Source organism: Heterocephalus glaber, unplaced genomic scaffold (genome assembly GCF_053883595.1).
Source record: "Heterocephalus glaber isolate CG9 unplaced genomic scaffold, H.glaber_assembly_v1.0 deba00001613, whole genome shotgun sequence".
Taxonomy (NCBI): Eukaryota; Metazoa; Chordata; class Mammalia; order Rodentia; family Bathyergidae; genus Heterocephalus; species Heterocephalus glaber.
In genome coordinates, this window is record NW_028258384.1 from 4018321 (window position 1) to 4042738 (window position 24418).

The window sequence follows — 24418 nt, forward strand, 5'->3', positions numbered from 1 at the left end:
CTTACTGATGGTATCTGGGCAGGCCTATGGCTATTACCTGGGGGCATGTATAGCTGAGTTCTAAGCAGGCCTTTGGCTGGGACCTGTGCCCAAGTTGCTGGTATCTGCTTGGGGCCCTGGCTGGGTTCTGTGCTCCTGGGCCTCTCTGGTCTATGGGGCCTTTTTGTTGGATATGTGCACAGTTACTGATGGTATCTAGGTGGGCCTCTAGTTATTTTGCCTGTGCACTTGCACTGCTGTTTTTCAGGCAGGTCTTTGGCTGGGGCCTTAAATTGAAATATTTAAATCACATATCATAAAATTGTTGAGTTTGAAATCTGATAATGAATATAAAACTGTTTGGAACATTGTAAAGTGCTACAACATATACAGGGTTTTTATTGTCAATGTTATTACATTCATTGTTCTGAGTAAAATTTGATATCAAAAAGATAGGTTCTTCAAGCTAGAAAGACACAGATGGTTTGATGAGTGATTCTCTCTAGGGTCTCTGACTAATAATTATTAAACTTATAATCAATCACCTTTAAAATCATCTACTCCTACTGGAGCTATGTGAAGAGACGATGAAGAGATATCATTTAAGATTATGAATAATTGATTGTAGGAGGGTATGGTAGAACATAGGAAAACCAAGGTGAGACAGAGAGTACAGCAACTTATGCAGATATTACCAGTGCTTTCCAAAAGAAAACTTTTAGAAATGATTTATTTTTTTGTGCTAGAGTGATCAAGTGATACTATCTCAAGATAAACAGCATTGTCTTAATCTTGGGAACTCAAGGAGTACAAGTGTCTCTACATTTTTGGCGCAGGTATGTGGGTGGGGACCTTTGTCTCCACAAATGGGTTGGCTAAAGAACCAATATGATGGGAAAGGGAATCAGATCCTTGGAATGAACTCTGAGGTTGGCAAGAAGAGATGATTTTTTTCCCTATAGTCATAGCTGTTTCTAGGAAACAAGCATTGTTTACCTTTCAGAGAACAGAAGAAAAAATTGCATTTCTTTCACTGGGGAGAAAGAAAAAATCTCTGTTTGATAATCTCTGGGCTTGGGCTTGTTTATTTATCAGCTGCTAGAAATGAATTGTTTTCTGATGCCAAGTTTGAGGCCATGTGACCTATATAATGGGAACATGTATCATTAATGAACAAGGAAGATCAGCACCACTGTGCCTAGTGACACCTCAGTAGCCATGATTAAACCCTTTTCAATTACTTTTCTATTTTCCTTTCCAGTCTTTTGCTTTTCTATACTCTCTTCTCATTTCTTTTCCTTTTTGTTTTCATTTTCATTTCTTTCCTATCCTTACTTTCCTGGTCCCCTCTCATCGTCCTTGTTCTGCATTTCTTCTTTTTTATCTTTCCTTGATAGCTGTGGGATTCTTTTGCTTCTTATCATCCTGAAGTGGTTCAGATATCAGGCAGATGAGCATCCATGAAACTTTTCCATCCTCAGCTTAGAAAAAAGGACAAATCCAAAGCCTATACAGCTCTCTTCATTAGTCTTCTAGCCAAGGAAAAGAAAGATTGATCCCCAAATGGATTCTATTTTACTTCAATTCAATATAAAGTGATTCAAACTAAGATGCTTCCATATTTTCCCCAGGGAAGGATCATTGCATGGTTTAGTTCCACTTCCTTTCTATTTTGCCTATTCCTTGGTCCAATATGCATCTCCTTTGCTTCATTTCAACACATTATTCCTGGTTTGATAATCTTGGACTGCTCTAACCTTTCTGCTCTTTCTTTATTGCTTTTTTCTTTTCTATGACATTACAACTTGTGTCTAGATAACCTCATATGCTGGTGCAACCACTATGGAAATCAGTATGGAGATACCTCAAAGAACCCTGGCTAGAGGTCCCATTTGACCCAGCTATTCCCTTACTGGGTATCTTCCCAAAAGAATTAAAAGAATCATACCACAGCGATATATGTGCACCCATGTTTATAGTGGCACAGTTTGTAATAGCTAAAGCTTGGAAACAGCCCAAGTGGCCATCAACTGGAAAGTGGATAAAGAAGATGTGTGTTTTTTTCTTATATAAAATGGAGTACTACTCAGCCATAAAGAATGAGAAACTAGAGTCATTTATAGCTAAATGGATGCATATTGAGGCCATACTCTTAAGTGAAATAAATAGGACACACATTTGTAAATAACAAGTAGTTTCTCTAGTGGGAGAAACTGAAAGTGTAAATAAGGATTAAAAGGATTAATAATGAATAATTGATACTTAGAAATAGGAAAAGGTCCAAAGGAGTAGGGGTGGAAGGAGAAAGGAAAGAAGGGAAAGGAAAAATTATGAGAAAAGGAAAAAACGGAAACAAAGTCCATGTAAATAGGGAAGGAAGGAGGGGGTGAAGGGCACATAGGTAATGGGGAAAAAAATAAAAAACAAGATACATCATGTACAGGTAAAAACACCCAATGATAAATGTAAACATATTGTATACCTAAAATGTACCAATAAAAGGATTTAAGGAGAAAAAAAAACCTCATATGGTCATAGTGGGGCTTTTTAGAGGTGACTGGATCTAGAGTGTGATGTACCATTTAAGTGTGTGATGCTGGGATGGTGCAATGCTAGGATTAAGGGTGTCACATCCTGAGTGTGAGTGTTACCCACCCTAATTGTCAGTAGCCTGGATAGGATAAAGATACAGAAAATCACAGCTGGCTGCTGTTGTCACCTGTTGCTTTTGCTGTCTTCTGACTGCCATGTAGTGTTTCTTCTTTGTGATGCCCTTCTGCCATGTCACCCTCCCTTGGAGACAGCCAATTATGAACTAAAACCTCTGCAAACTGTGAGCCAAAATAAATCTTTCCTCCTGTAGCTTTGGGTGTTAGGTATTTTGTCTCAACAGTGAGAAAATTAACCAAGACATAGGATTTATTTGTATTTATTGTGCTTTCATAGAGCAATGCTTTTGGCATCAGTTATGTTCAATGGCTACTATTCCATGAAAAAGTTATTACTGACATCTTAGAAATGTGGAATCTGATGCCAGAAGGGATGAATAAGTTTATATAAAATCATGAAATTAGAAAGTGGTGGCAGTGAGATTCAAAATTAAATCTGCTTGATTTCAAGGTTCATAGTTGTTGCACAACACCAAAACAGGACTCAGCATAGTTTATGAAAACAACATGACTAAATATTTCTCTCATTATTTAACCCTCCTATCTGATCCAAAATTCACACAAGCAATTTGATTTTGAAACACATGAGGGGTAGCACAGTATATTAGAAGAATTTCTGGGGTATAGTGACACACACACACATAGACTATGTGACATGGATATATATATATATATGTATACATATATATACACACATATATATACATATATGTATACATATACATACACACATATATATACATATATATATTTGTTATCTCCATATCACAGATTGAGAGATAGAAGCAAGTAAAGTACTATTCAAGGTAATCCGAGAATTATGTAGCGAAATCAAGTGCAAGATCAGGTAATCTGACTCTATATAGCCTATGATCTCACCCTCAATATCATCTCTTGCCAAACATTTTTTTTTTGGTACCAGGGATCGAACTTAGGACCTTGTGCTTGCGAGGTGGGTGGGGGAACCACTGAGCTAAATCCCTGGCTCTTGCCAAACATTTTGTATAACCTTGGTGTCATTGGTCCTGTTCTCTGATAAGTATTTTCTTTTTATATAAAATTAGTAGGTTTGGGCCGGGGATTTAACTCAGTGGTGCCGCACCTGCCTCACAAACTTAAGGTCCTGAGTTGGATCCCCAGTAGCAGAAAAAAATAAATTAAATAAATAAATAAATAAAATTAGTAGGTTACAATGATCTAGAGATCTGCAAATTGTGTTTTGCAGAATCTCAGGGTTTCACAGGGGAATCTCATAGGCCAGAACAAATTAAAGAGAAAATAGGAAAGGGGAAATCATCCAACAATGCCCTAGGTCTCCTAACTGGCTGTCAAACCAAACTAGATCTGCTTTAATATGTTTTATATATTGAAGTCCCCCTGCTACAAAAATCTTCAGAACTATGTGTAAATGATAAAATAAATTGCTAGCAGAATGTTTTAGAGAATGACAATTCCCTGTCTTGTCATTTTAATATTCATCTGTATTTAGCCTCAGGATTTAGTCATTCACTAGAAACTATTTTGATGATCTCTGTGTTTGCTTCAAAATACTGCAAGCTGTGTATAAGTTTTCATGATTGATTTTGTGTCCTTTGCACTGCCTTCATATTTCCTTTATCAGAAAGCTAGCTCTAATCTTTCTACCTGATTTTCATCTTAATATCTTCCAATTTGAATCCTTACCTCCATATCAATTATCACCCAAAGACTGAAGGTCCTTGAACTCCTAGAGATATTACACAAGTATTTTAGTGAGGTAAGTGGAAAGATTTATTGGGTCATTATATTAGTCAGCTTTCCTATTCCTGTGACAAACTGCTTGACACCTGTGCAACTTAAACAAGAAGAGTTTATTATTGGCTCACAGTTTCAGAAGATTCTGCACATACTTGGTTGATTTTAAGGCAGAAAACATCATGGCAGAAGGGCTTGGCAGAGTAAAGCTACTCAGTTCATGGTGACTAAAAAGGAAAGCAGGGAAACAGCGCCAGAGAGGAAGGCGCCAGGGACCAGACACAATACTGAAAGTCATGCCTCTGTGACACACCAGAAATGTGCTTTGCTAATTGCCTAGGCTGCTTAAAACCCTTGGTTCCTCCCTCGGAGTAGCAGACACACATACCATGAAAATATGTACTTTAGCCAAATGTCAGCTGTAACTAGCTGTGTGTCTCCGTAGCTGCTCTGGAGGAGTACAGGAAGCAATCTTTCTGTTCACTCACTTGGTACAATAAGCAGTAAGGTGTACAGGTGTTAAACTGTTAACAGGTGAATTTTACCTACATTATCTGCTGTGTTACATTTTTGTATGTTTATAATTTTTATTAAATGTTTTCTTTTGATTTCTCCTGTCGAATTAGCCCAATTCAGTACAATATTGGATGAAAATCTGCTTTTACAACTTTGGGAGGAGGTTGAAATTGAGTCATCAAGTGACTCAGTTACTGATAATGACTTGGATCATATAAGCCAAAGAAGTTAGCAAAATATGACAGATAGAGAAATACAGAATGAAGACTTTGATCCAGATGTGGAAGAAAACAGAAATATAAATACAAATTTGACTAGTCAAAATGCTACACAATAGGCAGGTATTCCTGAATGATCTATCATTAGAACTAGGTCAGAAAATGCTATTAGGTTCTAGCCAGCAGTGAAACCTATTGGAATGTCAGCATTGCAATTCAATGTTGGAAATTGTTTGCATCAGATGTTATGTTGCAAGATCTTTTGAAACACACTAATAATGAAATCCAAGTAAAACATTCTATATGCACCAATAGGTAATACTCAAAAATATATTTATCATGATACCTCACTATAAATTGAAAGCTTTCATAGCAGGACTTTATCATTCTAATCATCAGAATCTAAGGGATTCATGGAGAAGTGACGGATGTGGCATTGAGATTTTCAGAACAATAATGATACCGAAGAGATTTAGTTTCCTTCAAAATTGCCTATGTTTTAATGACGAAAAGACCTACCAAGAAAGAAAAAAAATCCAGCAATTTGACTGCTATTCACTCATGTTTTGAAAGCTTTGTTTTGAAGCAATTTATACATTGTGCAAATACATGACAATTGATAAACATTGGTTGTTGAAGCTTTTGACAATATATACCAAGTAAACCTTCCAAATACAGTATAAAAATATATGCCCTGGTAGATGTGAAGACATTTTACACCTAGAATTTAGAAAATTTATCCTGGAACTCAGCCACCAGATCTTTATTCATGCAGTAATAAACTGTGACTTTGTGGACAGACTTGTCACACCTATTTCAAAAAGTAACCCAAATGTCACATTCGACATTTAATTCACTAGTTACCCATTGATGTTACATTTGCTAAAAGAACACCAGTTATCCAGCACAAGACTATTCAAAAGAACAAAGCTGACATTCCTGAAAAAAAAATTGCAAGTTCAAAACAGAGAAATGCATAGTACAATTTTTGGATTTCAGAAAGACGTAACATTGACCTCCTATATGGTGAAGAAAAAGAAAGTAGTAGTGATTCTGTCAACATTACACTGTGGTGATAAGATTGATAGTGAAGCAAGGTGTGGTGGTGCAGGCCTGTAATCCCAGCACTCTGGAGGCTGAGGCAGAAGGATCCTGTGAGTTCAAGGTCAGTCTGTTCTTTATAGTTCAAGGCTATCCCCTCTCTCAAAACAAACAAACAAACAAACAAACAAGATAGTGAATCCTCAACACAAATGAAGCCAGAAATGGTCACATTTTACAATAAAATGAAAGGCAGAGTAGATGTTGAGTTATACAGGAACTATGATGACACTTGAAACACAAAATGTTGGCTAATGGTTGTGTTTTGCTAAAACCTAAACATGTCAGGCATAAATAGTTTCATAGTTTACAAAGAAGATAACAAGCACAAAATATCATGGAGAAATTTTCTTAGAGGATTGGGACTGGAATTGATAAATGATCAACTACAACAGAAGAACTATATGTAACTGCCCAAAGGATACTCAGAAGAATTCTAGTTCAGACTGGTGAATAGACAGGTGAGACATCCAAGAACCTCCTCAGAAAACAGGAAGACCAGCAAGGTATCAAGTGTGTCCTACCAAAGAAGACAGGAAAACAACACACCTGTGTTGTCATGTAAACAAGACTTGTATGTGGAACATGCTTTTGCCATGTGTGAAGATGGCCTTAGGTGTGATAATTGAAGCAAAGATTATTTATGTGGTAGAGTTTTGTTTGTATTTTCACTATAGTTCACAGAGGAATTTATTTCTGCTCTTTTTTTTAGATCTTGTAAGCAGGTAGAGGTGATGTTGAAAATGTTGATGTTTATTCTAAACACTCACTGCATATAAAAATTTAATATTTTATTTTATTGATATTTTATATTCCTGTTAAGTACACATTGTTTAATATAATAAAACTCATAAAGTTAAAATTCTTAATTCATCAACAGAATTACTTGTACAAAATAAACATGGGTGTTCTAAATCTCCCAAAAAGTGCTTTTCAAAAAGTTTGCCTTGATGCCCCCAGGGACTGGTAACAGTCAAGGATGCAAAAGTTGTTCCTTCTCTGCATGTTACAACCTAAAGCTTATATTTTTATTACACTCAGATACTTCTGAGTATCAAGGATATTTTAAGTGTGGTCTAAACATGAAGCTATCCAAGAATATAGGGTACTAAATGAAATAATTGGGGGAAGATAAAACTCATGCATCAGCTCTTTTATGTAGAATTATACCTGAAGTCCTCATATTTTACCTTTCTTATCTTCTGGCTGATAAGATTAGAAGGACCTCATATGTGTTAGGAGACTAGATTCATTTGATGAACTATTAAGCCCTGTGACATGGAGTTCAAAAAACTTATTAGCACTGCCATGAATTATAGACCTTATATAGAATTATGTCCATTAGCTCCAGTTATAGTCCAGTTTTTATAGAAGAGAAAAATGAAATGATTTTGAAAACTGGTGGCCACAAGTTAATTTCTGAACAAGAAAGTGGGTTAAAAGAATATATTGTTTATCTGTATTTTACTTAATAGTACAATATGTTACATATTAGATAACTCCTTTGAAAGTTATAAGAAAGAAATCAATGAATTTCTCTAGATTACTAAAATCTGAATGGTATGATCATTTTGACTCACCTATCATGATATGTTCACTATAACAAAGACATATTATGAAGCCAGACACAAGAAATGGTAGGAATATTTATTATTTTAAGTGTACATGAAGGATGATTTGACAGATTGCAAAGTGACTGTCCAACACTTTGAGGATCTTTCTAATCACTAAGATCACCTATTTTCCCTTGCTTTTACTTATTTTATATCCACTCTATTATTGTACCATCACAATTTTTTAAATAAATGCCTTCCTGGCACCTCATTCTTTCTGGCTTGTAGAAGAACATTGTGTTATTCCCAAGTGAGAAAGAAATACGAAGTTTAAATTCTACTTTATATTTAAAGAGCTATGATAATTTTACAATCACTCATAGAAAAGTTCATAATCTGGTTTTCTCTCCCATTGGTTCTAATTAAATTAGCTGCTTGAAATAATCACTTTCTGAAATACAGGAAAGGCATACAGAATGAAATGGAAGTGTAGAGATGAATAAAAGGATTTTAAAAGGAGGAATTTCTACTGGTTCCTAGATCCTGTGAAATAGAATCTGTGAATTAGAAAAGCTATGATAGGTTGAGATGTCAGCCTTTTTCAAACTTGATTATTTTCTAATGTTTATTTTCTTATTAGCTGTCTTTTACTTTTACTATATTTTTAGTAATGCTTCTCTGCATGATTATAGTATTTCATCACTGTTAAATGTAACAAGGAAAAGAGATTTGTGTGTATGTGTATGTGTCCAAAAATGGACTGAGTAGAGAAGCAGTTTCTTTTGATATGGATCCAAAAGAGCATATAAGGGAAAAATTATTATAAACCATAGCTTATCTTTTAGAGACGTCTTTCCCAGAATTTTCCTCACCTCCAGATTAGTAAAATTTTGCTTTAAATAACTAAAAAGAGTATTTAATTGCCAAGCTCACTAAAAGCTGCTCTTTGGCCCCAAAGGATTACATAATCTATACTTTCATTGAGAGCTATTACTCTATATGTCATTTTTATGTGATATACTGTTGAAACAATGAAAAGTATGAATTACCTGATATTTGATACTGACATAAGTTTTGTTCCTAAGGTTCACAATAATAGTTGATATTATTAACCATATGAAAGTGCACTGCTACTCTTTAGTTAAAGTTCAGCCTACGAAGAAGAGAAAAATACAGAGAAAGGAGAAGTTTGCAAATTGCTGTAAGCTACAAGTTTAGGCTGGGGAGTTTCAGGACAATAACTTAGAATGAATCTTCTATGGGAGGCAACAAGTGTCATTGGATAGGTTCTTTGTTCAAGTTGCATGAAAAGAAAGAGATTTCATTGAGTCAATAAATAGGAGTGACTCCATTTGTGATCTTGAAAGTCATTCTACACAAACACCCTCCTCTCTTTTGTCTCCCTCACACCAGCCACAATGGTTTTCCAAGGTAAGTGCAAGTTAATTGGTTTATTTTTCTTTATATTTTGTATTTTAAGAATTATTTTATACTGTATAACAGTATTGTAATTATTTTTACATGAATATTTTTGGGTTGTGGAATGAATTATCTGATTTTCCATTATATTTTATGGGGAAATTTGCTTTGATATACAACTGTTTTGGATTACAAGCATGTTTCCAGAACAAATTATGCTTGCAAACCAAGGTTTTACCCTAGTCAAAGTGTCCATATTTCCAAAATTGGTATACAGATTTAACACGATCCTAATAAAAATTCCAACAGTATTCTATACAGAACTGGCAAAAAACAATCCTCAAATTCATATGGAACCAGAAGTGACCCAGAAGAGCAAATGCAATTCTCAGTTAAAAGAGCACACCAGGAGGTATCACCATCCAGGCTGAAAGTTATACTACAAAACTACTGTGGTTTAAAAAAAAAAAAAAAAGCATGGTACCAGCACAAAAACAGACATGACAATCAATGGAATAGAATACAAGATGCAGAAACAGCCCTATGTACATTTACCTATTTGACCTTTGACAAAGAGGCTAAAAACACAAACTGACAGAAAGATTAGCTTCTTTAATAAATGGTTTTGGGAAAACTGGCTATCCACATGCAGATTACTGAATCTAGACCTATATCTCTCACCATGTACTAAACTAAAATCAAAATGGATCAAAGATCTAAATGCTAAAACCGAAACACTTAATCTATTGGGAGATAAATTACATAACACTCTTGCAGTCATAGGCATAGGCAAAGGTTTTCTGATCAGAATCCCAGTTGCACAGGAAATAATTCTGAGAATCAACAAATGGGATCATGTTAAATTAAAAAGCTTCTACACAGCAAAAAAACAACCAATAATGTGAAATGTCAACCTACAGAACAGGAAAACTTTTGTCAGTGATTCCTCAGACAGAGGACTCATGTCTAGAACATATAAAACTCAAAACTATTAGACTTTCAAAATGAAAAACCCAATCAACAGTGGTCAAGGGAAATGAATAGACACTTCATAAAACCACAAATAACAAATAAATACATTAAGAAATGCTCAATAGATAATGTGAAATAGGAAGAAAAGGGGGAAAGGGGAAGGGGAAGTGTGAGTGGTAGGGGAAAGGAAAGAAGGAAATGGTATTAATATGAGAAAATGAAAAAAAGCAAACAAAGTCTCTGTAAATAGGGAGGGATTGAGGGGTTGAAGGGAGGGCAGGGGAAGGGGGAAAATATAAGAAACAAGAGATTATGTAAAGGTGCAAATTTCCAATGATGAATGTCATTATATTGTCTACCTAAAATGTACCAATAAAAAGATATATATATGAAATGCTCAACATCACTGGCTACTATAGAAATGCAAATTAAAATATTATTGAGATACCATCTTACCCCAGAAACAAAGGTTATCATCAAGAAATCAAATAATAAATGCTGGAGAAGCTACAGAGAAAAAGGAACCTTTCTACATTGTAGTTGGGAATGTTAACTAGTACAACCATTTTGGAAATCAGTATGGAGATTCCTGAATAAACTAAAACTAGAAATTCCATTTGACCCAGCTATTCCCCTTTTAGGATATCACCCTGAAAGATTTAAAGATATTATATTACAATGATGCATGTATGGCCATATTTATAGGAGTACAATTCATAATAGCCAAATATTGGAAGTGGTTATATGTCCATCAACACATGAATGGATAAAGAAAATGTGGTATTTATACACAATGGAGTACTAAGGAGTTGGATACTTTGAGTACTTGTACCAACTTCACAAAAGGAATATAAACATTACATAGTGCAAAGAGGTACCAAAAAAAGGAAGACAATTAAGAGATTGGTGGAGGGAGGAGGGAAAGAAGGGAAAAGATATGAAAAAAGCATTAAAATGTGCTATGTACATATACCAACTTCCCACAAGGAATGTAAACATTATGTACTACACAAATGTACTTATAAACTAAAATTTTAAAATGTCAGCTAAAGTGGAAAAATTCAAGCAGTTGTCCTAGGTCTAACAGTACAAGTTGCAGACTCAAATAGCCAGGGGCTACATAGGTAATATAGATGAACAAGGCAAGCTAAGAAGAGAGAAAATAACCACCTAAAATGTGGAAGGTACCACTTAGCTCCAGCCAATTGCTTACATGTCAGAATGCATGCCCAGGATTGCCAAATTCTGCTTTTCAAGAGAAAATAATATTGATGTTTTTCAACTGTTAATTTATTTGCGTTTCTCATATAAGAGAAACCACTAGGAACAGAAATAAAGAACAAAATAGAAGACAGATAAATAGAAAATAGAGGGAAATTTGAATACTTCCCCAAATTACAAATTCCATTATTTTAAGATATTTCAATATATATGGAAATTAATTTCATTTATACTACCAGTTTATTTTAGGTCTTTGAGAGGAAAGATTTATTAATTATGTTTGTTTCTTTTTTATAAGAATCTTTTTGGTTTATGTTTTGTACTCTGAGTAACTACTTTAACATAATGATACACAATGTAAAAATACACAATGTAAAAATATAGAGGCATGTATGCACATGACATATTTTGACAATGAGTACAAGAGCTGACTCCAATAGAGAAAGTTTATGCTTAGAAATATAGGGAATTCCTTTTTAAACACTGAGACCTAATTGTGAAGAACCTTAAACTTCAAGCTAAATAATATTTTCAGAAGATATTAACAATTTTAACCTAAGGTTAGTATTATCAACTAAACTACTGACCTGCTATTCTTTAGCATTCAGCTAAAACCATTGCCAATTTCAATTTCCCAAGACTTTCTGTAATATCCATGCAAGCAACCTTCCATATGTAAATCATTCTGCCAAGTATTTCAAGAAACAGATAAAAATGAGGTACTGTGTGGTTTATAGAGATAACAATGGGGTTTCTCTCCCCGTGTGTATGAATGTGAAGGAACTACCAAAGAAAAATCCCTTTTTTGCTGTCAGTGTTACCCAAAGGTAGAGAGCTTGCCTAGCATGCACCAGGGATTGGGTTCAATTCCCAGCACTTCAAATAGAAAAAAAAAAAAGGGAGAAATATCCATTTTCATGGGAAATTACATTCTACCCTCCACTCACCCCCACTTCTTTTTGTCACCCCTCAACCCCTTTACCCCTTTCCTCTGGCATAATCAACAGGTTCAGATTCTCCATCAATATTTGTATTTTTGCCATAAAAGGATGTAAAAATATATTCTGACTCATATTGTCCCCTTAAAGAAAAACATACATGAGTCGTAACTACATTCCAGTGTGAATGTTGAGAAATCACCTTAAATTGTCATAAATGGAACTTACAGCAATATTTTTACTTGAATTTTTTACAGAAGAAAAAATAATTTCTGGGAATGCATAAGCTAACATGATTCTTTGGAAGGGAAATGAGCAAGAGAGACTGTCCATAAAACATAATGGTAGAGTTGCTGTTATTCAATAATGGTCCTTCTAATGAATCATAAAAATGGAAGATGGAAACTTTGTGTGCATGTATGTGTGTGTGTTTGCTAGTTATATTCCCATCGGAGAGAGAAAGAAGAGGATGGGAACAAGAATATATCATTCCAGGTTATTCCTCAGTGTGCATGTCTGTGTTTGTGTGTGTGTGTCTGTGTGTGTGGGGTTGAGCTCAAATCCCTAATGATAAACTAAGTTGATTCTTTCCCCAGTGAGTTTGAAGTATTTGCATTTCATCTTTTCTTTTCCTTGCCTAGTTCATTAGCTATAATTCAAAAAATAAAATGAGTCAGTGCTTCATGGTTCAAAAGCAAAGGAAGCATTCTGCTTTAGGGACATTCTATCACAGTAGTTAATCTTTGTGTGTGTTTATCTTTTCAGCCATATATAAAAGTTATCATTTTTCTGATAAAGGTCACTTGGTGGCCTTGGATAGCAAGAAAATGTCACAAGCTTCCTTTTAACTGTAGGAACCTAAGCTAGAATGGACTCAAATGATCCACAGATGTTATATTGAGGCATACAGAGTAGGTCAGTGAAACACCCAGGAAGCTCTTCAAGGATAGGCATTGCTTTATCCATTTGCAATATTATTCTACAGGTAGTTGACTTTAAGGTCCTGAGGCTGAGCCCATTTTTTTTTATCCTAACTTGAGTTTATTTCTGATACAGTTTTAGAAGGTTGACTTTATTAACCTCAAATGAAAATCACCCTTCATAGTATTATGGGCCCATAATATCTACCTTTAGTCTTATAGATTCACACTCCATGGGACTGAAATAGGTGTATGTGTTGGAAGGGGGGAAAGAAAAATGAGGGACACATTAATTCAGCTAGAGAATAATGGAAGGAGAAAATAAAGGCACCACTATGTTGGTAAGGCACCTTCTCTGGATACTAAAGTGGTGGGAAGTGAACAAAATCTCAAATATGCCACTACATTCCTTGAAATACAATGTATAAATTGAAGTCTCACAACCACATTTTAGGAGTAAGAATACATTTAGAAAAGTGCTTGACTAAGTCTATCTGAATCACAAAGCCACCCTAAAAATAGGAAGAATAAGCAGGATTGACCTTCATGGTCTGATATGAGAACCTCTATTCTCCCCTCCATGATCCAGGTATGAGATGTTCATGTTGCTACTGAGGTGTTATTCCTTTAGGCCCTCTCAGCTGACATATTAACCTGTGTATATACATATGTGTATAAATATTTCTACATGTAACATCTGTACCCATATTAAGCTAAACATGAATTCATATTGATGTCTCCAACTCTACTACCAACTGGATCATTCTAACCTCCTCTCATCTATATAAACTCCTACTCTATTCCCCATGAGAAATCTGGCTTATACACTCCACCATGAATTTATTTAATTGTTTGATTTCAGTAATATATATATAGCCATGAGAATTGTTAATCCACACCCCGATGGGAAACGACTTTTTTTACTAGAGTACAATACTTGTGTACAGCTTTATTTACCTTTAGTCTTATAGATTCAACTTATTTCCAAAAGTTACTTAGGTCGGCACCTATTCTCTCATTCCCTTCACCGAGGTTGTTTCATACATGCATAATACAGTTAGGTGGTTTTGTCCCTTTGGCATCTCACTCTGGAATCCACAACCTCAGGAGTGATGGGGTTTTTGCATATATTGAGGTTTACTCTCTGTGCTATAAGGTTCTATGGATTTTGACAATTGCATAGTATTATGGGCCCATAATATCAGTATCATTCAGAACTCCCCAAATGCTCCTGTGCTTCACCAACACTACCCTCCCTGATCCCAGCAACCACAGATCTTTTTGCTGTTTTGATAATTTTACATTTTCCAGAATAGCATGTAATTTGGACCATACAGTAGATAGTTTTCAGACTGGCTTCTTTCATTTACCATATGCACTTAAGATTAATCTATATAGGCTGGGGATTTAGCTCAGTGGTACCACTCCTGCCTCACAAGCTCCAGGTCCTGAGTTTGATCCCATTACTGAAAAAAAAAAGATTAATCTATGTCTTTGTATGGCTTAGTTGTTCATTTCATTTCATCACTGAATAGTATTTCATTACATGTAGGTAGCAGTTTACTTATTGTTTCATCCAGTGAAGGTCAATTTTTGTTGCTTACCAACTTGGGTGATTATTAATAAACCCTGTGTATATATTTATGTGGAGATAGGTTTTTAAGCACACTGATAAACTGTCTTCCAAAGTGGCTTCCCTTAACTTTTCAAAAAACAAATATCAAAATTTTTAACATGGCCTACATGGTCTCTATTGGTCTGGATAATTCCTATATCTCCAGCCTCATATATCAGTTTTTCCTTCATAATAAAAAATTCAGATATACTCCACAGTTACTGTGCTCCCTAATCCTTGAGAACCTACTCTTTTACCTAGGACTGGAAGCCACTCCCTCCACCTCTGCATGTCCTCCCCGCACCAACCTGGTTATCACCCCAATCTTGTAATAAATCACTGATTAAGCATATTTTCCTAGGGAAAGCCTTCACTGTCATCACTGGCTGGGTGAGTTACCCCTGATAAAGGTTCAAATGGCTCAAAAAAATCTTTAATTTGTAGCACTTAGAATTCTTTTTATCCTATCTGCTATACTAGATAAGACCAGGTTTTTGTCACTATTATCTTCCCAGAACCTAGCTGGATCTAATTAAATAGAAAGATAGATAGACAGACAGACAGATAGATATATAGAGAGGTATAGATATAGATATATAGACAGATAGAAAGACTCATATGAACAAAGGAATGAATGAATGAATAGAAGTTATCAATTACTGTTAAAAGTTATTGGCATAATGTTTTTACTTAGAGATGCCTGATAAATTTGTAGAATCAATGCATTCATAATTTTTTTTTCAAAATATACCACTTTCAACATTCTCTAACAGTACTACTGTACTGTAAAACCCTAGTACTTTTAAAATAAATGGTAAATCTAACTACAGCTCCAAGTTTATTCAAGCTATTTATTATTTAAAAGACCTATACTGAAACATGTTTGGAAAAGACTAGATTGTAATATTTTTCATCACAGTACTGAACTTTCCTAACTTTTTAAAACCAGCATTTTATTCAGCCAAGTTGCACAAGAAGTATGAGCATAGCAGAGCCAGTGTGATTTTATTACTACCAGTAACACCACACAACCAGAAGTAAATAAGCTGAGTCTAACATTTATACAACTCCTTGGTTCCTCTGAAGGAGTCAATCATTCCTGTGAGTATTGCAATAACAGGTTGATAGGTGGAGGGGGTGGACCAAACTCCTATCCCATCTTCCAACTCCAAAAATTCATTGAATGTTTTGTCTTCAGATAGAGGACACATCAGATATTGAATTGATAAGGAAGGATTCTACACTCGATCTTAGCCAAAAGGTCAAGAAGTGACCACATGACTTTTTATTTATTTATTTATTTAATTTATTTATTTGCTTATTTGCTTAAATTCTTTTATTGGTACATTTTAGGTATACCATACATTTACATTTATCATTGGGTGCTTGTACTTGTACATGATGTATCTTGGTTATTTTTTCCCCATTAACTGTGCACCCTTCACCCCCTACACCCTTCCCTATTTACATGATTTTATTTCCATTTTTTTCTTTTCTCATAATTTTTCCTTTCCCTTCTTTCCTTTCCTCTTCCCCTCCCACCTCCCCTACCACTTTGGACCTTTTCTTCCTATTGCAAATTATCAATTATATATTTTAATCATTTTAATCCTTATTTACATTTTCAGTTTCACATGACTTTTAAAAGAATTCATCAGTTACCAAGTAGGAACAAAATTATATAAACATTTACCTAGAAAATCTATGTCTTAAAAGTCATTTCACTTGAATTGTTATCAAGAATTAAAGCAAAAGTGGATGGATAGACTTCTTCCAATAAAGTGATTTGACCATTATTTCTCTGTTGGACTTTAAGAGTTCAAATGTAGTTAGCCAAAAACTTGATCTACTAAAGAATAAAAACAATTTCAGTCTTAAACTACATTGTCTCACTATTTTCACATTTACTTATATTTGTTTTTAAAGTTTTATTTTATTCTATGAAAAAACAATTTCACAATGAAATAATAAGAGACCACTAGTTAATACACTGTGAACTTAACTTACATTTGTGTACTTTTTAAACCTAAGTACAAAAAGACATATCTTCCAAATTTTGCATTGTTTCACCCATCATTTCAGAGTAGTCAAAAAATCACAGCCTCAAAGAATCTTAAATTTGGAAAGAGAATTAAATTTTACCTCATTAAAATTCTCATGCACTGTATAATTTCTTTTAAGAATAATGGCCTCTTATTGATTATCTCCAGTGATAGGCATCTCTTTTTTCAATGGACACATTCTATTTTAATATTAGAAACTTGTTGGGCCGGGGATTTAGCTCAGTGGTTTCGTTGCCTGCTGCGCAAGCACAAGGACCTGAGTTCGATCCCCGGTGTGGAGAGTGAAGGGTTGAAACAACCCTGAAAGACTCCTAAGCCCCTTGAGATTCTTGAGTCAGATAAGAACATAATGAGCCAGGATATGAAACTGGTACAAAAACAAGGATGTTGACTTTTAAAGAAAACAACGGATATAGAAAGGATTTGAATGTCTGCTGGACAAGAAAGTAACATTCCCGGAATTGTAAAGACATATTTAACCTTTTCTCTGTAAAAATAATTAGTCACCAGATCATGAGGGGAGGAAGGGAGGGGGGCTGTGGGTGATGAAGGAGGATATATAAAAGGCTCAATAAAGTGGGAAGGGGAAGGCCCTCGCTCTCTCCTCCTTTTCTTTTCTCTCGAGTTTGTGTTGTTTTTCTTAATCCTCACCCGTCTCCTCAGGTACTGTTCGACTAGTGATGGCTGGCTCCGTCACAAGTGGCACCCGAACAGGGACCTGAGAATTGAGGACAAGGTGAAGGACGCCGCTGGATTGTGAGCTCGGACAAGTAAGTACGGAGCGGCGATATAAAATATGGGGACTACTAGTAGTCAGATGCTGTTCGCTCAGATATTAAAAAAGATGCTCTGTAATCGGGGAGCTAAGGTTGGGCAACAGCAACTGTGTCACTTTTTAGAATTTGTAGAGAAAGTCTGCCCATGGTTCCCCGAAGAGGGATCAATTGATTTGGAACTTTGGACTAAAGTAGGAAAACAGTTACAAGATCACTATGATCAGGAAGGGCCTTCTAAATTTCCTGTTGATGTGTTTAGCCTTTAGGGTCTTATCAGGGAGAGCTTGGATCCTCGTCAGGGGACTTCGGTGAGTAACTCACAAAGAGACCCGGCTGCCTCTAGTCCGGAGGACATTTCGTGCATAGGTAGAAAAACTGAGTAGGATATTACAATTCAATTTGGCCAAATATATTTGAGTGCACTCTTAATTTTATAAATTGTCGTATATGTTTGTCTATTGTCTGTTGTCTGTCTGTTTGTACAGTTGAGCTCAATTTTTTTTCTTTTCCTTTTCACCTTTTGAAAAAATTTTTTCTTAAAAGATATTCACCTATTATTAAATTGGCTTACAGATAAATGTTATTAAATTAAAGGCATGCCCTCCTTCCCAGGTTGCTAACTGATCAAAGTGCCACCGAGATTTATTTTATAAAAGTAATGTGTATTGTTACCTACATGCAATAATCAAATTGCAATAAGCAGTTGTAAAATAAGAAGATATATATATTCTTATTCTTTGTTTGTCAGAATAAATAGAGACTGTGGGTACTCCCTTTGGTGAATAAAGAAGTGGCCACCCAGAAAATAATTATTCTGGTCTTAATTCACTAAAGGGACCCCTAGTAATTTTTATAATCTTATGGGAGACACACCACAACAAATATTGTCTCAATATGTTGTTATAAATTGATTACATTGGTTATCATTGAAGTTTAAATTCTAACTATGTTATAAATTGATTACATTGGTTATCATTGATGTTTAACTGCTAAATATGTTATTGTAAAATGTTTACATTGGTTAAGTTCTGAATATGTTATTGTAATATGTCCACATTGGTCATCCTCAAAAGCTTAATTTCTGTGTCATAAAAAAGTGTTATTAGAAAGATGGTTTTGGTACCAAACTACAGTGAAGAACATAAGGTTTTATGTAACTGTGATATTTATTACTGCTCCTTTTCTGGTGTTCAAAATGTATTCATGCCCTCTAATTATATGGGTCTTCCAACATATTGTTTATGGTAATAACCTTTTGATTCAGGTATTTGCCCTTCTCTTATGCTCCAGCCACCTATGAAAATAGGTACACTTGTATGCTGATACATAAAACTGGTATACCCTATAATCTCTAGGGGAGGGGATTGTTGAACGAGCTCATAATACCCTTAAACATCAGCTTCAGAAAATAAAAAAGGGGGAGTTATACCCCTTGTCTCCTCAGAATCTCTTAAACCATACCCTTTTCATTTTGAATTTTCTTACCTTGGATGCACAGAAATTAACACCTGCTGATCGATTATGGCATCCAAACACAAAAAAATCCTATGCACAAGTAAAATAGAAAGACTCCCTCACGGGCCGATGGAATGGTCCTGACCCTGTACTAATCTGGGGACGAGGGCATGTCTGTGTTTTTCCACAGAATGAAGACAGTGCGCGATGGTTACCGGAACGGCTCGTGCATCAGGTGGATGTCTCTTCAGCAGATTCTCCTCCTCCTCACGGTGATGGTCACAATGACTAGGTGTGAGATGTTTTGGGCCTATGTCCTTGACCCCCCTTTTTTTGCATCCTGTCACCTGGGAGGATTCACCAGTTTCAGTATATGTAAATAATACTGCAATAGCTGGCCCCCCCTCGCTCAGTCATATAAAAGAAAAGATAAAAGAAGGTTTTAATTATTCAGGGAAAGGATGGGGAATCCCTATATGTTTTTCACAAAATGGTACCATAAAGGGTTGTTTAAATTTTACATGGGATGCTTTTAATGGAGGGTCTCTGTATGGCAACAAGAGACACAATATTCAAATGCCATGGCCAAGTTGTGGAGGCTCTCTAGAGATAGATGATCCTCCCCAAGACTACCCCCAATGTATGAATAAGACACTCACCAATAACAGGACCATACCATGGGCCAGATGTAGAGTGGACCAGCCGGCCATCTATAACTTCACCGATCAAGAAGAAGTGCTACAGGATTGGAGTGCCCAATTGGACAATTGTCAAGGTGGGGTGAACACAGAACAGCAGTTGACTGTGGGACTTTGGCAAATGCCTTCCGGCCCTTTTCAGCCCATGATATGGAAACTTATGGTTGCCTTAGGGGGAATAAAAAGGATTGGTGTGGGACCAGACTCCGGGTTGGAGGGAAACATCACAGCTTGTGTGCCCCAGCCCTACTTACTGTTATTGGGAGGTTTTGAGATTGATTATGAAAATGGAACTCATCAATTTAATGTAACATGTGATAATTGTACATTGTCAAATTGTGTGAAATTCGGGTATCAAAATGTTTTAATAATTCATCAGCCCTCTTTTGTAATGTTGCCAGTTAATCTTTCAGAACCATGGCATGCAGAAAGAGGACTTCAAATATTGGAGAGTCTAAATGGTTTATTGAAAAGAGAAAAAAGGGTGGCCGGCATGATTGTAGCTGGAATTGTTACCTTTATAGCATTTTTGTTAGCTTATCTACTGCCGCAGTTGCTTTATCTCAGTCTGTGCAAACAGCAGCTTTTGTAGATAATCTTTCAATGAATATATCACAAGCCTTAGAGTTGCAAGAAGATATAGATGTAAAAATGGAAGAGAAGTTGAATGTTCTTTTTGACACGGTGATATATTTGGGACGCTCCCTTGAGGCTCTCAAACATAGAAACCGTTTACAGTGCCATGCAGAATATTGTTGGATCTGTGTCACTTCACTAGCTTATAATATGACAGATTATAACTGGCAGATGGTCCAGGACCATCTAAAAGGGGCATGGTCGCATGGCAATGAAACCTCTGACCTATTAAAGCTCCATCAGCAGATATTGAGCATTCAGCAAACAGGAAGAACAAGCCTGTCACCTGCACAGGTGGCACAGTCCCTTTATGATCATTTAAAAACCTTGGTGCCTTCCTCATTTTTTGCCAAACAGATAGTGACAGGCCTTGGACTACTGACAGGTGGACTTCTGCTTATGTTTTTTTTTCTCATCATATTCAGTCAGTGTGTTCAATCCATGTTCTCAACATTGGCTGTTCGATTACATTATCAAAAATTGATCACCCCTAAGTAAGAGGCCGGTTAGTCAATGACGGGTTTGAGACCAGGAGAATCCCTTACCAACCTAAGGCAGGGAAGATTGTCTTCCCAGTGACGGGTAAGGTGGGATTTTGTCCTGAGATCTCACCTAAGACAGGCACGGTCATCTAATAAATAAAAAAGGGAGAGATGTGGAGAGCAAAGGGTTGAAACAACCCTGAAAGACTCCTAAGCCCCTTGAGATTCTTGAGTCAGATAAGAACATAATGAGCCAGGATATGAAACTGGTACAAAAACAAGGATGTTGACTTTTAAAGAAAACAATGAATATAGAAAGGATTTGAATGTCTGCTGGACAAGAAAGTAACATTCCCGGAATTGTAAAGACATATTTGACCTTTTCTCTGTAAAAATAATTAGTCACCAGATCATGAGGGGAGGAAGGGGGGGGGCTGTGGGTGATGAAGGAGGATATATAAAAGGCTCAATAAAATGGGAAGGGGAAGGCTCTTCCTCTCCTCTCCCTTTCCTTTCTCTCGAGTTTGTGTTGTCTTTCTTAATCCTCACCCCTCTCCTCAGGTACTGTTTGTCTAGTGATGGCTGGCTCCATCACCCCGGTACCAAAAAAAAAAAGAAACTTCTCATCTATGAGTAAGTGATCAAACTTTAGGAGTCAATAAACTACAAAGAAGTGAGTATGCACCAAAATCAACATTTATTCAGTAGCTAATGCTTTTCAGATTGTGTTCAAATACAAATTCTTCTCATTACTGTTACCAAAACTATATTTTATATCTTACCTGCAAAGATAATATTGCTTTTATGAGCAAAAGTAGGATTTTCCTCATATTCTATCATTCTCCAATGTAAATATATTATACTAGCCAAGGAAACTTGGTTTATCCCCATCCCAACTCTAAATCATTGGTTTTTAAACATCTCAATGTACCAGAACATTTTCTAATTTCTCATTACCTAACCTCATCACTTCTGAAAATCTACATCCCTCACTTTAAATCCAAGGTTAAAAACAGTCCTCCCCTAGAAAGTCTTTGGTTATGTCCTTTCCTCACTCCAACCTTTAAATTCAGTGAACTAGCCAAGGTAAATGGTTTACCCTACCTCCAACCTAGTTTTTCTAGTCTGTATTTATACTCTTTAGATGCATTAGTGAACAAAGTATAGGTAAGGAAGCCTCTCAGCATAATTTAAGCACCAAAGAATGTAAAAATCTTTGAGAATCTGTAAGGGATAGAAGACTGAAGGAACAGGGAAATTTTTTAGGGGAAAGAGTATTAATACTGGCCTCAAAAATGGTTCTGGGCAAAATGTTAAAAGTTAGAAATGTGCAACCACTGTGGAAATACAGTATGGAGATACTTCAAAGAACTAGTACTGGAAGTCCCATTTGACCCAGCTATTCCCTTGCTCGGTATCTTCCCCAAAGAATTAAAAGAATCATACCACAGTGATATATGTGCACCCATGTTCATAGCAGCACAATTTGTAATAGCTAAAATTTGGAAGCAGCCCAAATGCCCATCAACTGGAGACTGGATAAAGAAAATGTGGTGTTTTAAAAAATAAAATGGAGTACTACTCAGCCATAAAAAATGAGAAATTAAAGAGACATTTATAGCTAAATGGATGCACATTGAGGCGATACTCTTAAGTGAAATAAACAGGGCACACGTGTGTAAATACCAAATAGTTTCTCTAGTTTGAGAAACTGAAAGTGTAAATAAGGACTGAAAGGTATAATAGGTAATGTGAAATAGGAAGAAAAGGGGCAAAGGGGAAGGGAAAGTGGGAAGGATAGGGGAAAGGAAAGAAGGGAATGGAATTAATATGAGAAAATGAAAAAATGGAAACAAAGTCTTTGTAAATAGGGAGGCATGGAGGGGTTGAAGGGAGGGCAGGGGAAGGGGGAAAAATAAGAACCATGAGAGATTATGTAAAGGTGCAAATTTCCAATGATGAATGTGATTATATTGTATGCCTAAAATGTACCAATAAAATAATATTTTAAAATAGTTGGAAATACCAGAAAGAAGCCATTTTAGATAAAATAAGCAACTGAAATAGTAACACAGAAATAAAAATGGGAAGAATCTATGTGAGGAGCTTCCTTTTAGCCTTCTGTGACCAAAACAAAAAATTATGAAGATACCAGGGAAAGATAAATCTAGAGAGGTACACAGGGGTTATATCATGGAGGACTTTATTTATCATTCTAAGAAATTCAAACTTTTGTTAATAATGGGGAGCCATGGGGAAAAAGAGAAAAGTATGATGGTCGATTTTATATTTTAACAAAGAGTAAGAATACTACCATTAATGATTCTTTTTTTTAAGACAGGGGTCACACTATGTTGCTCAAGCTGGCCTTAGACTCCTAGGCTCAAGTGATTCTTCTGCCTCAACCTCCTGAGTAGCTGGGACAACAAGTGTTTGCCAGTATACCTGGCTTGCAAGTTTTAGAACTATATTTTTTTAGGAAAAATTATTTTAAACTGATGATAAATGGAAAATTCTTACTTACAAAATAATTAATAAATTCAGAAAGAATACTGCAGTTAGAAAAACTATGATTTTGCTAACATTCTGATGAAATTATTCAGATAAGAATGATCAAAGGTATTACCAAAAAAAAAAAAAAAAGAATGATCAAAGGATGCTAAATCTAGGAAGGGCAAGTGTGATGAGGAGTAGAATTAGCAACATGGTCTCAAAATTCCTCCTCACAAATTACATACTATTTGCAAAAGAAAAAACAGCATACAAGTATGGACATAGGACATCATCTTACCCAAGTGATCAAAATTAACATCACAAATAAGGGGTAAAGGGACATTCTGGATATTTGAATGTGAAACCTGGGACGTGCCACTTACAGTATTCCCACCCCCCCTGCACAACCTAAATCTAACCAGAGGAAACCACTAAAAACCCAAGAAAGAGATATTCTCCTTTGTTACTGTCTCATACTGTTCAAATACATCAATATTACAAAAGACAGAGAGAGGGTGAGAAACTGCTCCAAATGAAATAGTCAGAACAGTACAATATGACTCTGGACTGGATCCCACTGTCGAAATTACCAATTGGACAAATGAAATTAGAATACAGACCATAGATTAAAGTATTATGTCAATGTTAAATTTCTGAATTTGATAACTATACTTAGGTAAAATAGTATGCTTGTTCTTAAGATGTACATAAATAGTATTAAAGAGCAAAGAATATGATGTGTGTTATATATTCTCAAGTAGTTCAAGAAAATATATTATCAAAGGAGAGACAATGATAGCAAGTATACAAAACATTTAAAAAGAAATCAAAGTGCAGAACAATGCACACATTATTCTGCTTAAAATTCTCAAAACAGAGGCATGTAAGTACATATATATATATGTAAGTACATATATATGCATGTATATGCATATTCCTAAAATTCTTCATAATCTTTAC

At 35.6% G+C, this 24418-nt stretch overlaps 1 non-coding gene and 1 pseudogene across 2 annotated transcripts in view; one reads left to right on the top strand and one right to left on the bottom strand.

Moving 5' to 3' along the window:
• The window catches only part of LOC147822459 (zinc finger protein 106 pseudogene), a 146700-nt pseudogene extending 123903 nt beyond the window's left edge, over positions 1-22797 (top strand). Inside the window, exons 2-3 of the transcript XR_015445580.1 lie at positions 17582-17688; positions 17954-22797. The product of XR_015445580.1 is annotated as a zinc finger protein 106 pseudogene (transcript). The remainder of the gene's footprint in view (positions 1-17581; positions 17689-17953) is intronic.
• On the bottom strand, positions 15939-16129 carry LOC147822460 (U2 spliceosomal RNA). The gene has a single exon (XR_015445637.1). It is a non-coding gene; the product is annotated as a U2 spliceosomal RNA (small nuclear RNA).
• Positions 22798-24418: the final 1621 nt, after the last annotated feature.